The following is a 19,613-nucleotide window of genomic DNA, read 5'->3' as shown; positions in this document are numbered from 1 at the left end:
TTTGATCACAGAGTACAATCATGGTACTCTCTTCTTTCCCTCCATCTCTCAATTAAACCTGTAGTGGAAAATACTGGATAATCTGTAAATTCCACCCTAAGCAAAGTGCTATGGTAAGTAATCCCAAAAGCCATCTCTATATCACCATATTTGTAACATGCAATAAGAGGATAAAATAAGTATGTTTTCTTTTACCCTTTTCTTCAGAGAAACGAGCTCATATCAATCATAGGGTTTTCAAATCTTTGGGATGTAAGTGCCGTCAACTGAGAAAGAAAAGAGCTGTGAGTTAAGTTTTATTTGGGGCAAAGTCAAGGCTATAGCCTGGGAGAGAACATCTCAGATAGCTCTGAGGAAGGAACTTGTTTGAAGAGGTAGGGGCAAGGTCCATATATATGTGATTTTAGTGAAGGGAGATACATGGAATAAAGCATACATTTTTGCAGAAGGTAGTTGCTAGTCATAAGGAACAGATATCTCTGTTAATGACTGTAGTGCTTTTCTAGGTGCAAGAATTTGGCCTCATGAAATCTTCTCCTGAATATATCTGATTACCTGAAGTTCTTCCAGTTATTTGCCAGAGCAAACTGTCTCTTTCCTGACCTCCACTCTGAACTCCTTTCAGGATATATTGAAGGTCAGTGACTGTAGTGACTAGTGGCAATTCCTGTAGAGGCAAATGAAAGTGAAAGTGTTAATTGCTCAGTCGTGTCCGACTCTTGGAGACTTCATACACTGTAGCTTGTCAGGCTCCTCTGTCCATAGGATTTCTCAGGCAACAATACTGGAGTAGACTGCCATTTCCTTTGCCTGGGGATTTTCCTGACCCAAGGATCAAACCTACTTTTCCTGCATTACAGGAAGATTCATTACCATCTGACCACAAAGAAAGCCCCTGAGGCAAATGGCGAGTACAAATGGAAAGTGCCAGTTTTTAGTTAGCAGTGCCAGATCCTCAGCATTTGTGTAATAACTTATTACATCCTATCTCAACTAATTATTTTTATATTGTCATAACTTTATTACTATTCATAGATTCAGTTCATTGTTCATGAAAAAGTAGAATCATAAAGCACATATGTGTTCTGAGTCTCTAAATTTTAACTTCTACCTGGTTTATAGTTTATTCTATTTATTTTTTATTTATTCAGTATATATTTCTTTATTCCTTCTTTTATATTCTATTCATCAATATATCATACACACACTAAACATTCTGTGATTATGATTAATGTTTAATTAACCATTGAGCATTATGATTCTTAACACATCATACACATTCTTAATATTCCCAAAACTACTTCCAAAAGACAGATTCCTGTGTAGAAACATATTCACCTCAGAACCAATTTTTAATTAACATTGATTCTTCTTTTCTTTCTTTCTTTTCTTCATCCTCAGTAGAATCTCAAAAAGACAGCTTTTGGAGACTGGAAAATTGTTTACAAGGCCATGTATGTTTCACTTTAAAAAAATGTAGATTCAGAATATGATTAAAGAAGAAAATCATTGACTCTAGGAGAGAAGTTAATCACACTGTATTTTTAAGACATTTCTTGGACTTCCCCAGTGAATAAGAATCCACCTGCCAGTGAAGGGGTCAAGGATGCAATTCCTGGTTCCAGAGATTTCCATACGGCATGCAGCAACTAAGTCCATATACCACAACTACTGAGCCCCAGCTCTGGAGCCTGTGAGCCCCAACTACTGAAGCCTGAGCACCTAGAGCCTGTACTCTGCAACAAGAGAAGCCACTGCAATGAGAGGCCTGTGCACTGCGATGAAGAGTAACTCTACCACAGCTTGAGAAAGCCAATGCAAAGCAGTGAAGACCCAGCATAGCTAATAGTAAATAAATAAAATTATTAAAAACAGACATTTCTTAACTAGTATTATACATCTGACTCAATCCAGTCATAGTCATCACTTTTGCTATTTTTTTCTTTCTTTACTTCCCTCTGAGAATCTTCACTAGTACTCTTCCACCCTTAACTTTGTTTAAATGTTGAAATGTAGTTCAGACAATGGAAACTTTTGTTCTCGTTATTTAAAATTTCCACCACATACAACTGATTTTTAAATTGGCTGTCTGTATAACACTCACTCCTCTCAGCCCAACTCATTATTAGGTCTCTAATTCTCTGCATTCTAAGATTTTGAACATAACCTTACTAGTCTATGAAATGAGTGCAACTGTACAGTATTTGGAACATTCTCTGGCATTGTCCTTTTTTGGGATTGGAATGAAAACTGACCTTTTTCAGTCCTGTGATTGCTGCTGAGTTTTCCAAATTTGCTGACATACTGAGTGCAGCACTTTAACAGAATCATCTTTTAGGATTTAAAGTAGCTGAGCTGGAATTCTATTACTTCCACTAGCTTTGTTTGCGGTAATGCTTCCTAAGGCTCTCTTGACATCACACTTCAGTATGTGTGGCTCTAGGTGAGTGACCACACCACCATGGTTTTCTGGGTCATTAAGACCTTTTTTGTATAGTTGTTTTGTCCATTCTTGCACCTCTTCTAATTCTCTTCTGCTTCCCCTACCATTTCTGTACTTTATCATGCCCATCTTGCATGAAATATTCCCTTGATATCTCCAATTTTCTTGAAGAGATCTCTAGTCTTTCCCATTCTATTGTTTTCCTCTGTTTCCTTGCATTGTCCACAGAAGATGGCCTTCTTATTTCTCTTTGCTATTCTCTGGAACTCTGTATTCAGTTTGGAATATCTTTCCCTTTCCCCTTTGCCTTTTGCTTCTCCTCTTTCTTCTGCTATTTGTAAAGCCTCCTCAGAAAACTGTTTTGCCATCTTGCATTTCTTTTTCTTTGAGACAGTTTTGGCCACTGCCTCCTGCACAGTGTTACAAACGTCTGTCCACAGTTCTTCACACTCTCTAACAGATCTAATCCACTGAATCTATTTGTCACCTCCACTGTATAATCATCAGTTCAGTTCAGCTCACTTCAGTCGCTCAGTCGTGTCCGACTCTTTGCGACCCCATGAATTGCAGCATGTCAGGCCTCGCTGTCCATCAACAACTCCCGGAGTTTATCCAAACTCATGTCCATCGAGTTGCTGATGCCATCCAACCATCTCATCCTCTGTCATCCCCTTCTCCTCCTGCCCCCAATCCCTCCCAGCATCAGGGTCTTTTCCAATGAGTCAATTCTTCACATAAGGTGGCCAAAGTATTGGAGTTTCAGCTTCAGCATCAGTCCTTCCAATGAACACCCAGGACTGATCTCCTTTAGGATAGACTGGTTGGATCTCCTTGCAGTCCAAGGGACTCTCAAGAGTCTTCTCCAACATCACAGTTCAAAAGCATCAATTCTTCAGTGCTCAGCTTTCTTTACCATCCAACTTTCACATCTATATATGACCACTGTAAAAATCATAGCCTTGACTATATTCATAAGGGATTTGAAATCCTTCGAGGTAGGGCTCATCTATGTGACAACTGAGAACTTCCAGATGTACAAGTTGGGTTTAGAAAAGGCAGAGGAATGAGAGATCAAATTGCCTGCATTTATTGGATCATAGAGAAAGCAAGGTATTCGAGAAAAACATCTACTTCAGCTTCATTGGCCACACTAAAACCTTTGACTGTGTGGATCACCTAATTCTATGGAAAATTCTTAAAGAGTTGGGAATACCAGACCATATCACCTGTATCCTGAGAAACCTGTGTCTGGGTTCAATAAGCAACAGTTAGAACAGGACATAGAAAAATGACTTGTTTAATATTTTGAAAGGAGTAGGTCAAGGCTGTATCTTGTCACCCTGATTATTTAACTTTTATGCAGAGTATGTCATGCAAAATGTTAGGCTGAATGAATCACAAGCTGAAATCAAGATTTCCAAGAGAAATAACAACCTCAGATATGCAGATGATACCACTCTAAATGGCAGAAAGTGAAGAAGAACTAGAGAACCTCTTGATGTCGGTGAAAGAGGAGAGTGACAATGCTGGCTTAAAACCCAGCATTCAAAAATGAAGATCATGGCATCCATCCCATCACTTCATGTCAAATAGAAGGGGAAAATATGGAAGCCATGACAGATTTTATTTTCTTGGGCTCCAAGATCACTGTGGACAATGACTGCAGCCATAAAATTATAAGAGGCTTGCTCCTTAGAAGGACAGATTTGACAAAACTAGCATGCATGTGTATGTGCTCAGTTATGTCCAACTCCCTGCAACCCCATGGACTGTAGCCTTCCAGGCTCCTCTCTCTTAGACAGCATAACGAAAAACAGAGTCATCACTTTACCAACAAAAGTCCACAAACTCAAAGCTATAGTTTTTCTAGTAGTCACATATTGATGTGAGAGTTGGGCCATAAAGAAGGCTGAGTGCTGAAAAATTGATACTTTAGAATTGTGGTGCTGGAGAAGACCTTTGAGAGTCTCTTGGACTGAAAAGAGATCATACCAGTCAATCTTAAAGGAAATCAACCCTGAATATTCATCAGAAGGACTGATGCTGAAGTTGAAGCTCCAATACTTTGGCCACCTGATGAGAAGAGCCAACTCATTGGAAAAGACCCTGATTCTAGGAAAGACTGAAGGCAAAAGTAGAAGGGAGAAGCAGAGGATGAGATAGTTAGACAGCATCACCAACTCAACAGACATGAATCTGAGCAAACTCTAGGAGTTAGTGAAGGACAGGAAAGCCTGGCAAGCTGCAGTCAGGGGGTCAGGAGATTTGAATATGACTTAGTGACTGAACAACAACAACATAGCTAGGAGAAACAAACATATATCATGCCTACAGAAAAAAATGATTTATTAATCCATATTTAACAAGTAGATAAGTTCATATAGCAGTTCACCTAGCTTCCATGTAAAAAAACATGCAAGGAGCAGAACAATGCTTGAAAGTAGTCCAAAGAGTTTAAGGTTCAAAAGAGCAGAATTTTCCAGGAAACTTTTGCATCCTCTTTCACTTACTAAAGACATCTGATATTCACATTTTCATATTTTGCCCCAGGAATCAAGTTTAAACACTGGTTTAAGCATGTAAACCACATTATCTAATTGATGGAGGTTACAATTACCAAGAGGAAAAGGATGATCAGTTAAATAAATACAATGCATTGTGATATCAGTTCAGTCACTCAGTCGTGTCTGACTCTTTGCAACCCCATGGACTGCAGCACACCAGGCTTCCCTCTCCATCACCAACTCCCAGAGCTTACTCAAACTCATGTCCATCGAGTCAGTGATGCCCTTCAACCATCTCATCCTCTGTCGTCCTCTTCTCCTCCTGCCTTCACTCTTTCCCAGCATCAGAGTCTTTTCCAATTGTGACATAGTTAAGCATAAAAAATAGTAAGGAAATTAATGGAGTACAAGCGAATTGGCTACATAAGAACTTTTCCTTTAGTTGCCATTTGGACTGTATTCTTGAAATAGCCATAGAAATTCACCAGGAAATGAGAGAGGGATTAATATGGGAAAATCTTTTAAGTAGACAGTCTTTTGCTATGTTTAGGAAAAGGTACCTGGAGTTTCAAAACAGATTTAAAGGATGAAATTCAGTAGGCATAATGAAATGAAGACTAATTAATGTCATTACATTTGTTCCATTGTAGTTGACTAAATGTATGTGAACATTAAATTCATTAATATATGAATGTTCTTAGACCAGTGACTAATGCTCAGTGTTATATAAGTATCAATGCTATCATTATTAGTATTCTTATGAGTAGTAGATTTCTAGTTTTTGGCTCCTAATCTTTAAAAATAATCAAAGTGATTATTTAAAAAGCTACTCAAATTTTAACATAACTCATTCACATTGTCCTGTCTTCCTATTTTTTGAAAGTACCGAAGAATATAGTATTTCTCCATAAAAATGAAATATCTTCCCATTTATTTAAGTTTCTACTGCATAAATTCCATATAATGCTTTAACATTTCAGTTTTAAGTATGTTAAAACTGAATAAGCCATTTGAATATCATCTAGCAGTGAATATTGGATCAGTTTCAAAATTCTATTTGAATGCCACATGAGGAAGGGTAGTGAGAACAGATATTAAATATTCAATTAAAAAGATTATGGAAGATAACCCTAATAAAGATGACAAAGTTATGATCAACACTCTCCCAGGAGATGCCTTTGAATTCCTTACATTACTGCAGTCCACAGAAGAAAATGTCACTATGTTATTCTGAGCTTCATGTCATACGCAAATGTACATAGTTTCCAGTTACATTAACATAGGTTAAAGGGCAGTTTGATCACATGCTGCAAAGTTGCTTAAAAAAACTTAAATCAGATTCCTAAGGAATTGAGCTTGTGTTTGTGTGTGTGTGTGTGTATTATTATTATTTTTTAATCTTAACCTCTTGTCAGCATGTTTTTACAGGAATTTTCCCAGACCATTAGTTTTATGGGTCATTGCCAAGTAGCATATTCAATCTTTTTACCATCTGGGACTCTCTGAAGACAAGACAAGTGCAGGCTTACAGAATGAATTTGAATCCACATATATAATTTATGGTGCCTAAGAAGACTCTTGAGAGTCCCTTAGACTGCAAGGTGATCAAACCAGTCAATCCCAAAGGAAATCAACCTGGAATATTCATTGGAAGGATTGATGCTGAAGCTGAAGCCACAATACATTAGCCACCTGATGTGAAGAGCTGATTCACTGAAAAAGACCATTATGCTAGGAAAGACTGAAGGCCAAAGAAGGAGGGCGCAGCCCAGGATGAGATGTTTAAATAACATCACCGACTCAATGGACGTGAATCTGAGCAAACTGCAGATTATGGAGGACAAAGGAGACTGCTGTGCTGTAGTCCATGGGGTCACAGAGAGTTGGACATGACTTAGTGACTGAACAACAATATAATTCATATATTCAAAAGAGGGCTCACACTTTGAGAATTCCTGGGATGATTTTCCACAGAATTTGACATTCTGGAGAGAGCTCCTTCTTCATTCAAGATCAGTAATATTAAAGCAATCTAAGACACCCAGAATTTTCTGGCTAGGCCTTCTGTCAACTTCAAACCTACCATGAGGTATTTTTAATGGCATTTACTGTTCACTTCTTCCTCAGTGCTTACACATTGCACTTGCTAACTAAGATGACAAAGCTGAAACAGAGAGACAAAATAAAATTCTTACCAAATGCCTTATTTTCTCAATTTCTGTTTCTCAGTATCTGGCTCTTTCAGTCTCACTCCTGCTTTCTACTCCTTATCCATAGTTTTCATATCCACCTCTACTTTGGCCTTCTGGAAGCCAATTTTTTTCTAAGATATCTAAATCCATCCAAATTCATTGCTTTTTTATATTACAGAGAATACCCACTCACTGATTTCAATGAAATTAAAGGAATTTATTTTTAGTTACTGTTGGTCAATATTTTCTCTAATTATATATACTGAGGTCTATAACTCCTTATTGTTACTTCTAGACTCCAGAAATCTTCTCTCCCCAACTGAGCCGCATTTCTTTTTATTTATTTGTGGCTGTGCCAGATCTTCATTACTGTGCAAGTGCTTCCTCTAGTCGTGGTGACTGGGGGCTACTCTCTAGTTGAGGTGGTGGGTTTCACATTGAGTGGCTTCTCTTGTTACAGAGCAGGAGCTCCAAGGAGCATGGGCTTCAGTAGTTGTGGCTCCTGGGCACTAGAGCACAAGCCCAATTGTTGTGTTGCATGGGCTTAGCTGCTCTGCAGCATGTGAGAACTTCCTGGATCAGGGATCAAACCCGTGTTTCCTGCACTGACAGGCAGATTCTTCACCACTGACCCACCAGAGGAGCTCTAACTTGCTTTTAGATATTAGAAAATAATAGACAAAAATATCTTGCTGGATAAATGGTTGAAAGAGACTGATCAATTAGTTGATCATTATTCAATTCAGTTCTATTCAGTCGCTCAGTCATGTCCGACTCTTTGCAACCCCATGAATTGCAGCACGCCAGGCTTCCCTGTCCATCACCAACTCCTGGAGTTCACTCAGACTCACGTCCATCGAGTTGGTGATACCATCCAGACATCTCATCCTCTGTCGTCCCCTTCTTCTCCTACCCCCAATCCCTCCCAGCATCAGAGTCTTTTCCAATGAGACAGCCCTTCACATGAGGTGGCCAAAGTATTGGAGTTTCAGCTTTAGCATCAGTCTTTCCAAAGAACACCCAGGACTCATATCCTTTAGAATGGACTAAAAAAGTTTTAGAAATATCTTTTGGATTAAAATCCTCATACACACTGTTCTCTGAGGAGAAATTAAGATTCTAATGCAAAAGAAAAGTAAACAAAATAAGATAATTATTATAAAAGAGGCTTAATTGCTCTGAAAATGTTGTCTCCTTGAAAAATATGGTTCAGTTCAGTTCAGTCACTCAGTCATGTCTGACTCTTTGTGACCCCATGGACTGCAGCACTCCAGGCCTCGCTGTCCATCAGCATCTCTCAGAGTTTACCCAAATGTATGTCCATTGAGTCGGTGATGTCATTCAACCATCTCATCCCCTGTTGGCCCCTTCTACTCCCGCCTTCAATCTTTTCTTTTTTTCTTTTTTCTTCTTCTTTTTTTTTTTTTTACTTTATTTTAGTTTACAATACTGTATTGGTTTTGCCATACATCAACATGAGTCTGCCATGGGTATGCACGTGTTCCCAATCCTGAACCCCCTCCCACCTCCCTCCCCATACCATCTCTCTGGGTCATCCCAGTGCACCAGCCCCAAGCATTCTGTATCCTGCATCAAACTTAGACTGGCGATTTGTTTCTTATATGATATTATACGTGTTTCAATGCCATTCTCCCAAATCATCCCACCCTCTCCCTCTCCCACAGAGTCCAAAAGACTCTTCTATACATCTGTGTCTCTTTTGATGTCTTGCAATCTTTTCCAGCATCAGGATCTTTTCAAATGAGTCAGCTCTTTGCATCAGGAAGCCAAAGTATTGCAGTTTCAACTTTAACATCAGTCCTTCCAATGAACATGCAGGCCTGATCTCCTTTAGGATGGACTGGTTGGATTTCCTTGTAGCCCAAGAAATTTCAAGAGTTTTCTCCAACACCACAGTTGAAAAACATCAATTCTTTGGTGCTCAGTGTTCTTTATAGTCCAGCTCTCACATCCTTACATGACTACTGGAAAGACCATAGCTTTGACTAGATGGACCTTTGTTGGCAAAATAATGCTTCTGCTTTTTAATATACTATCTAAATTGGTCATAACTTTCCTTCCAACGGAAAGTTAATTTCATGGCTGCAGTTACCATCTGCAGTGATTTTGGAGCCCAGAAAAATAGTCTTTCACTGTTTGATTCCCCATCTATTTGCCCTGAAGTGATGGAACCAGATGCCATGATCCTAGTTTTCTGAATGTTGAGCTGTAAGCCAACTTTTTCACTCTTCTCTTTCAATTTCATCAAGAGGCTGTTTAGTTCTTCTTCACTTTCTGCCATTAGGGTGATGTCATCTGCATATCTGAGTTTATTGATATTTCTCCTGGCAATCTTGATTCCAGCTTGTGCTTCCTCCAGCCCAGCATTTTTCATGATGTACTTTCTAAAATACACACTGTAAACATGGTATACTATATAATAGACCACCTTAGTTTGCCTTAAAGTATCAAACTGGGATTTCATAATTATTTCTTTCAATTATAAAAGCAAAATAGTTCATGAATCATTTAATGTCACAGAAGTAGAAACTAGACAGTGTTTCATGTCTCAAATCCTTTTTAAAAAATCTTTATCCTTTATTGTTCTCTGACAACAATCATTGTAGGCAGTGACCACAATCTGAACCCCACAGGATGGCAATAGATATTCTAAATCCTTTGTATCTGTTTTTTTGCAATAAGCCTGAATATTACTGAGTCTCAGGTGACTCCTTTTCTCTCTCATCAGAAAGATTATCTTCCAAACCACTTAAGCATGACTTTGTATGATCAATAGGAAGACACTCTTTTGCTCAGAATATGATGAACTGTCTATAGAAGCAACCAAGAAATCATACTTATTTTCCCCCACAAATGGAAAAACAGAAATTTTGCCAGTGTAAACATTTTCCTTCTTTTTTTATAATAAGGTAAATATTTGTCTTTTGATAATCAGTCTTAACAACTCTAAAAATCCTAAGTATATCTTAGGACATATATTATATATACAGCTGCTGATTGAAGAGCATTATAAAGTTACAGGAACCATTATTAACTTAAGACAATTATGTACAATTTTCCCTCTATTTTCCTGCATTTCTAGCAGAATTTTTATCTTTCCATCGAAGCACTGCATTACTGATGATTATGTAATTTATGAAAACAACAAAATCTTCTGTTGATGGAACACTGTAATTAATAGGGAGTTAAACATCAAGGTTTTACTCTGATAACAACATAGGATCTTTTGTTGTGGTATATTTGCATTTCCAAATATGTTGTCACTATTCATAATTTATGAGCCAAGTAAAGTTATGATTTAGCACTAAACTAACTCTAAAGGCTGTGTGTGTGTGCAACTCAGTCATGTCTGGCCCTTTGCAATCTCATGGACTATAGCCTGCCAGGCTCCTCTGTCTATAGGATTTTTCCAGGCAAGAATACTGGAGTGGGTTGCCATGTCCTTCTGCAGGAGATTTTCCTAATCCAGGGATCAAACTTGCATTTCTTACATCTCCTGCATTGGTAGGTGGGTTCTTTACCACTGGTGCCACCTGGGAAGCAACTCTAAAGGCTAGAAATATCTTATATACTCATAAAATGAGAAGACCAACTGACATGTTCCTAAGATCTTAACAAAGCTGCTGAGATACACTGAATATGAATTTTTCACTAGGAAAGGAGAGTGAATTCATCATTAAATTCTCGTTTCCAAGATCTAAATTGATTAAAAGGAAAAAAGATGTAAAAGTTAAATATTTCTCTCTAATATGATCCTTTCCTACATTATTAAAGTATTAAAAATAATTGTGCTTATTATTATAATAATACTGGGAGTCCAAACACAATAAGTATCAATAGGTAAAAACTGCAATCTACATTTATTTAACTGAATGAGACAGAAGACAATAATTCCATAATAATTTATATAATTATTTGAACTATTTTATATTCTCCATAATGTAATAATGGTGATTATTTTCCTTCTACCTAACTCAATCTAATGATCAGTAAGGAGTCCTTATATATGAGTGAGAATGAATTTTTGATCATAGCAGTGTTAGAAATGCAAGAGATCTTACACACTAATTTATCTGAACCCTTCATTTTGCTCCTTAGAAAGCTGAGATCAAGAGGCTTTGTCCAAGTGAAAACAGTGTTCAAATAAGCCCTTGAGGACTTGATCTCAGTGAGATCAACACTGGGTCATAGCTCATATCCTCTGAAATTCTTTCAAAAGAGAAGAATTTGGGATCAAGATGCAGGGAAATTAAAAAAAAAAAGTATAAGTCATCAAAAACTATGAGTTTCAATATAGTAATTGGTCTCATATCATAGTCCATTTATAGCTCATATATTCTAAAATTCTTTCAAAAGAGAACAGTTTGGGATGAGAATACAGAGAAATAAAAAAAGAAAACAGTGCAAGCAATTGGTCATCAAAAACTGTAATTTTCAATGTAGCAATTGATCTCATATCATAGTCCATGTAAAGCTCATATTCTCTGAAATTCTTTCCAAAGAGAAGAGCTTAGGATGAGAATGCAGGGAAATTAAAAAAAAAAAAAAAAAAGGAAAAACAGTACAACCAATTGGTCATCAAAATCTATGCATTTCAGTTCAGCAATTGCTCTTGTTTCATAGTCTATGCATCAGTCAGGGTTTCATCTTCTACCACAGAAAGTCTCTCTCCCTTTGTCTCTCTGTATATTTATATGACAGATATTGCCAAAACCATTTTTTTGTTTGTTTGATTTTTTGTATTGTCTCTGGACTACTCTTTTCCTGGTCCTTTCACTAGTGATATCAGACTCTTCTTGGAGCTATTTTTTTGTACATGCCTATTGATGGGCCTAGGTTGTAAATTTCTTCAGGACCCTGTCCAAAATACATAATAAAACCAAAACTAACTGGGTTTTGATTTTCAAGTTGTTAGGTAGTTAGAATAGGAAAAAGGAGCCCAAATGGCTGTGGCTAAAAGATGAAGAAACAGAAACGCCTGTGAAAATGGCACAGATAAATATAATAAAATACATTTTATTTTATTGAACAAAAATAAATCCACGAGCTAGAGTGAGAACTTCAGGTAGAACAAACACTCCCCCTTCTTGGCCAGCCCAATATGCATAGGGCAGGCTCAAGGAGGAGAGGAGGAAAACATAAAAGGAGGAAGCCAAGACTGATTAAGGCCTCTCCTTTTGGGTCGGCCCACCCTCAAGCCTCGAGGGTGTACTACACTTTTCTTGCCAAATAAAACCGAGCTGTAACCAAGCTGTAACACTGGTCCACTGTTTCAAATCTTTGCTGTGGTGAGACAGAACGGAGGATTTACAAACTCCCTTGACATATCGACGAGGGTCTTGGTGGGCTACCTTTTTTTGCCATCTTTTAGAGTCTTCTTATGTTTGTTTGCTTGATTATGTTCAAGTATTTTATGTGAAACTGAGAGGACCTAGGAGGAAAAGGACTACTGTATCATATGAGAACAGGGAGTTAAGGATGACCTTTAAGTCTTACTGGTGTAAAAGGGCACCTTGTGAAGGTGTATAAGGAGTGATGTACTCTGAGAAGAATCTGTCTTTCCTGTGAGTTTCCTGTATGGAAAGGCATTCCAAATATGAACAAAGGCTGGAAGGATTGAAAATGCAGAACTAAGGAATGATAAGTAGTGTGGGGAATCTGTAGCACATATTGCAGGAATCCACCCATATCCACCCATAGACCTGCATCAATATGCACATCTACATATTGATGCCAGCAGAGGGAACTTCTGGAGATTTAATGCTGGAAGCAACCTTCAGCCAATGATGTAACTCATTGTTGTTTAATTGCTAAGTCACGTCCAATTCTTTTGTTACCCCATGGGCTATAGCTGGCCAGGCTCTGCTGTCCATGGGATTTTCCAGGCGAGAATACTGGAGTGGGTTGCCATTTCATTCTCCAGGGGATCTTCCTAACCCAGGGAACAACCCTGGGCCTCCTGCACTGACAGGCAGATTCTTTACCACTGAGCCATCTGGGAAGCCCAACGATGTAGCAGGAAATGACCTTAGCTTCCTCATTCACAGTTGGGATAACTGACACAAATTGTTTGCAGTGGTTTTAGACAGAAGTCTAAAACTACTGAAGTACTGATCTCATGTCCCACAGTATGCAATGATTATTTGATTTAAAAATTTCACGTATCACCCAATTCCACTCCCAGCCTCACTTTTCATTCTAGAAGATTTGCAAATATATGCCATAACTCCATGATGCCAGAAAAACTCTATCTGCAAAATTTTCCCAGTGAAATTCAATACTAGAACATCAATTACTCTCTTGCTTCATACACAGAAAATACTGACATGTATGAAAAATTTTAATTTCACTTACATATTTTACTTTGAAACATATTTTTCATCCTTGAAATACCTGAAGGAAACCTGGGGAGCTACAAAGGCATAACAGAATCCTAGTCTTAAATCTTATAATTAGCTGTTTTTGTTACAAAAGTTAAAGGATATTCAACTGATAGTAAGGTCATTTAGTACATTTCTGTATATTTCTACCCAGATTAAATTAAGTAACTCAGATCACCACTGTTTTATTAAAATGGGCCTTGGGTTTCTCTCTTTTCAAACACAAATACCAAATACTTAAAATGGTCTATGATGTAAGATTCTTGTGATGTAAGCCCCATGTTTATTGCTTGAATCAGAATTTAAATATTCTGTTGACCTTAATCCTTGATTGAATCTTTTACAGTGTGATGTATAAAACTAAAATATGGATTTGAAGACAAGCTGTATCATTTCAAGATTCCATGATAATGTGCACACTAGTGTATCATTATGAGCCTCAGCTTCTTTTTTAAAAAACATTATTCAGTAAACTTTATTGGCAAAGCAAAATTTTTTTGTTTCTAACTGAGGTTTAATTGACTTATAACATCATACTAGTTGCAGGTGTTCAACATAATGATTCAATATTAGTATATATTGAGACATGATCCTCATGATGTATCTGTCACAATCCATAGTAACAATTTTTCTTTCTTGGCATAAGAGTTTTGAAGATCTACTCTCTTAGCAACTTTCAAATATGTAATTCAATATTATTAACTATAGCCAACATCTCAGCTTCTTCATCTTTAATGCAAGAATCTTTAAAGTAAGCTTTTCCTGCCTGCTTCAGAAAAGAGTTATAAAGAGGAAATGGGATGGTTTATATGAGCATATTTTCTAGAGTTCCCATAGAACTCATTCTTATAATCATCAATATTAAAATCACTATTAAGATGATATTCCCGAAGGTCAGCTAGAATAATTAAGTTATCCCTCAGGCTCACTGTTTTCTATCTCAATTCAATCTCAGCCTTTCAAAATGTTACTCAGAGCCTTCCAAAAAGCTCTATTTGTGAAACTGTTAGTTTAATTACACTAACATACAAATCTATAGAGTCTAAATGGCTTCACAGATTCATGAGCTATGATACCTTGATGTGGAATTCATGGAGTCAATAAAAGCTGTCAAATAAACTCATATTTTATTTGTGTTCTTTATTGTCTAGGATACCAAGGAGCCTTATGGATTGACAGTTCCATTTATAATTTCAGAAAAATATTATGTTTTAGGATATTTATATCTCTGGCCTTAGTCCCAGCTGTGTTATCTTATGGAAAAACATGTGAGAACACTTTATGATGGGTTAATCATTCAGAAAGATTAAAAAAAGATACTTCCTGTATTCCGAAGTTATTGAGGTTCATTAGAAAGAACAAATATTTGGGAATCAGACTGTCAGATTGAAATGCCTCTTCTGAGTGTTATACTTCTATGACCTTTGGTCACAAAACTTTCAAACTCCCTGAAGTTCATTATTATTGCTTATAAAAATGAGATGATATAAACACGGTTATAACTTTCTTGGTAGTGCTTGTGGCTTGTAGTACCTAAGAAGCATTAAATTAAATGCTCTAGCTATTTCTTGAGTATGATTAAAATCTTTATATATTACTTAATAATCATGTGGACCATATCATTTGAATGAGCTGAAATTATGTGTAAATATGTAAACACTGTAAAGGTACCTAATTAGTTCATACAATGGCAAGTACTTAATACTTATTTTTTCTATCAGAATTCCATGTCAAAATTTTTGTACATAATGCTATTCTTATTTTTCAAATGAGAAAACTGAAAATCAGAGATTAAGAAATCTGCCTAAGTGGTCCCTCTGAATGTACAAAAATATTCATTTATATCTGGAAATGTAAATATTTAGTATATTACATTCAGTAAAATTATTTTGAAAATCTCTAAGAATTCTGATTACCTGCTTTTAAATAGATTTCTGAAATTTTCTTAATGGTAATCAAACCTTCTATGATGGAAGAAACCTCAGAAACATAATATAAAAGACATTTAGGGGAAAAGGCATATTCTGTCATTTAGAACAAGTCTATAGTTTCAGTAGAGTGTGTTTCTAACTTACAAAGTCTTCCTCCTTCAAAAAGGAAAAACATGTTTTCTGCAAGCTAGAGAGTCCACAATCCAAAATGTTAAAAGCAACTTTTGTATCACCTGTCCAATTTAGAACCGATGACATGGAGACCCAGATTTCAGCTTTCTGCCCACCTCAACACAATGGGAATCTGGATTCTTGAGATCTTCTTGGTGTTATTATTCCTTTTAAAGTCCCATGATGACTGTGAAATTACAGAGATTCTGGTAAAGAAAGTGCAGTCACCGAATTATATAATGCAAAGTCTTCCACTGCCGCTGTGTTTATATTTGTCTTATATTCCTTCAATATATGTTTAAGTTTTGAAGAGTTTGTTCTAACCACATGTCTATAATGAGTTGTAATATTAACAAACTCACTACACAGCAAGGAGAAACTTTATGTAATGCAATAACGTTCATGTTTTCCACTGAAAAACTTGTATTGGCATAGGACAGTGAATACATAACTCCCCTGAGATCAAGTGCCTTAGCTAGAAGCAAACCAGATATAAGAACAAACATTCTTTGAAATTTCTTTTTTCATATTAAAAATTCACATTATTTTTTGCATTCTGTTCCATAGTATATCTTTGCTTATTTTAATATGAAAGTAATGTATTTTTCTAAAATTCTTCAAAGCTGATGCTCTAAGATTTACAATGTTTTCAGTCAATATAGTATAGATTCTGCAATAGGACTGCCATTACCATGCATACTAACTGTGACTTTGGGCGAATGGCTTAAACTTCTCGGCCTTAGCTTTCTCATCTGTTCAGTTCAGTCACTCAGTCATGCTCTACTCTTTATAACCCCCTGCAACACATCAGGTTTCCTTGCCCATCACCAACACCCAGTGTTTGCTCAAACTCATGTCCATCGAGTCAGTGATGCCATCCAACCATCTCGTCCTCTGTCATCTCTTTCTAATTCTGCTGTCAATATTTCCCAGCATCAGGGTCTTTTCCAGTGAGTCAGCTCTTCACATCAGGTGGCTAAATATTGAAGCCTCAGCTTCAGCATCAGTCCTTCCAATGAATATTCAGGACTGATTTCCTTTAGGAAGGACTAGCTGGATCTCCTTGCAGTCCAAGGGACTCTCAAGAGTCTTCTTCAGCACCACAGTTCAAGTGCACCAACCCTTCAGCACTCAGCTATCTTTATGAAACTCTCACATCCATACAAGACTACTGGAAAAAACATAGCTTTGACTGGACAGACCTTTGTTGGCAAAGTAATGTCTCTACTTTTTAATAAGCTGTTTAGGTTTGTCATAGCTTTTCTTCCAAGGAGTAAGTGTCTCTTTATTGCCAAATTCAGGCATAAATTGAGGAAAGTAGGGAAAAACACTAGACCATTCTGGTATAGCCTAAATCAAATCCCTTATGATTATGCAGGGAGAGTGACAAATAGATTCAAGGGACCAGATGAAAGACAGAGAGCCTGAAGAACTATGGATGGAGGTTCATGACATTGTACTGGAGGCAGTGATCAAGACCATCCCCACGAAAAAGATGCAAAAAGGCAAAATGGTTGTCTGAGGAGGCCTTACAAATAGCTGAGAAAATAAGAGAAGCTAAAGGCAAGGGAGAAAAGGAAAGATACACCCATTTGAATGCAGAGTTACAGAGAATACCAAGGAGAGCTAAGAAAGCCTTCCCCAGTGATCAATGTAAAGAAATAGAAGGAAACAATAGAATGGGACAGATTAGAGATCTCTTAAAGAAAGTTAGAGATACCAAGGGAACATTTCATGCAAAGTTGGATACAATAAAGAACAGAAATGGTATGGATCTAAAAGAAGCAGAAAATATTAAGAAGAGGTGGCAAAAACACACAGAGGAACTATACAAAAAACATCTTCATGACCCAGATAACCATGATGGTGTGATCACTCCCCTAGAACCAGACATCCTGGAGTGTGAGATCAAGTGGGCCTTAGGAAGCATCACTACTAACAAACTAGTGGAGGTGATGGAAGTCCAGTGGAGCTGTTTCAAATCTTAAAAGATGATGATGTTAAAGTGCAGCACACCATATGCCAGGAAATTTGGAAAATTCAGCAGTGGCCACAGGATTGGAAAATGTCAGTGTTCATTCCAATCCCAAAGAAAGGCAATTCCAAAGAATGCTCGAACTACCACACTATTGCACTCATCTCACACACTAGCAAAGTCGTTCTCAAGATCCTCCAAGTCAAGCTTCAACATTATATGAACTGGGAACTTGCAGATGTTCAAGCTGGATTTAGAAAAGGCAGCAGAACCAGAGATCAAATTGCCAACATCTTTTGAATCATTGAAAAAGCAAGAGAGTTCCAGAAAATCATCCACTTCTGCTTGATTGACTATGCCAAAGCCTTTGTGTGGATCAAAACAAACTGTGGAAAATTCTGAAAGAGATGGGAATACCAGACCACCTGACCTGCCTTGTAAGAAATCTGTATGCGGGTCAAGAAGCAACAGTTAGAACTGGACATGGAAAAACAGACTGGTTCCAAATTGGGAAAGGAGTACATCAAGGCTGTATATTGTCACCCTCTTATTTAACTTATATACAGAGTACATCATGAGAAATGCTGGGGTGGATGAAGCACAAACTAGCATCCAGATTGCAGGGAGAAATATCAATAACCTCAGATATACAGATGACACCACCCTTATGGCAGAAAGTGAAAAGGAACTGAAAAGCCTCTAGATGAAAGTGAAAGAGGAGAGTGAAAAAGTTGGCTTAAAGCTCAATATTCTGAAAACTAAGATCATGGCATCCGGTCCATCACTTCATAGCAAATAGATGGGGAAACAATGGAAACAGTGGGGGACTTTATTTTTTTGGACTACAAAATCACTGCAGATAGTTACTGCAACCTTGAAATTCAAACATGCTTCTCATCTGTAAAATGAAAATTATGAAACCTATCGTGATAAACATGGTAATCACTGTTTTGTTTTTCAAGTTGCTGTTACTCTTTTACAGCATCAAGGGTTGCATGTACCAAAATCTGAGAAAGACAGGTGGTATAAGAATTATAGTGAATGGAATGATAAGAACACTTATCACAGAGTGATGGGCAATATTATAGATAGATAGAAAATTCATTATATATATAATATATATGTATATATATTATATATATGTATATTAAATATATATATTATATATATATATATATATAAAATCCTGATGCTGGGAGTGATTGCAGGAGGAGAAGGAGATGACAGAGGATGAGATGGCTGGATGGCATCACTGACTCGATGGACATGAGTTTGGGTAAACTCCGGGAGTTGGTGATGGACAGGGAGGCCTGGCGTGCTGCGATTCATGAAGTCAAAAAGAGTCAGATACGACTGAGCGACTGAACTGAACTGAACTGATAGATATTCAAATATTATACTTGAATCCCTAATTCGAGCCAAGTAAATGAATTTACTAACAAACACAGCTATCTTCATTCAATGACTGTTATCATAGACAATAGCCAAGAACCCTGTGAATATCTAAGATAGAGAACCTACATTTTTGAAATTTGCCTTCATTTTTTGGACACTCATGCTGAATTCTTTAGAAAAATAAAAGGAAGTATTTATCTCACGAAATTTGAGTGAATGTTTTCAGTACTCAATTCTCAAAAAAACTCAAAGTTTTTTTTGAAAAAGAGACCCTTTCCAAAGATAATAGGATGAACATAGTTGTTTAATCTGCATTTCATTTCAGTTTTATGATACTTTGACCTTATGTGTAGTCTGACTAACTTCCTGGAATTATGTAGATGTCATACATGATCCTCAGTTGAATGAACATGATTAACACTGTGACTCAATGGTATATTTTCCATTGTTGTTATTGTTTAGTCACTAAGTCATGTCTGACTCTTTTGGGACCCCATGGATTGTAGCCTGCCAGGTTCCTCTGTCCATGTGATTTCCCAGGCTGGGAATGGAGTGGGTTGCCATTTTCTTTTCCAGGGGATCTTCAAGACCCAGAGATTGA

The sequence above is a fragment of the Capra hircus genome, chromosome 15, assembly GCF_001704415.2.
Source record: "Capra hircus breed San Clemente chromosome 15, ASM170441v1, whole genome shotgun sequence".
NCBI classification, from domain to species: domain Eukaryota; kingdom Metazoa; phylum Chordata; class Mammalia; order Artiodactyla; family Bovidae; genus Capra; species Capra hircus.
The sequence above is the reverse complement of the archived record's forward strand: the minus strand, read 5'-3'. Positions refer to the sequence as shown.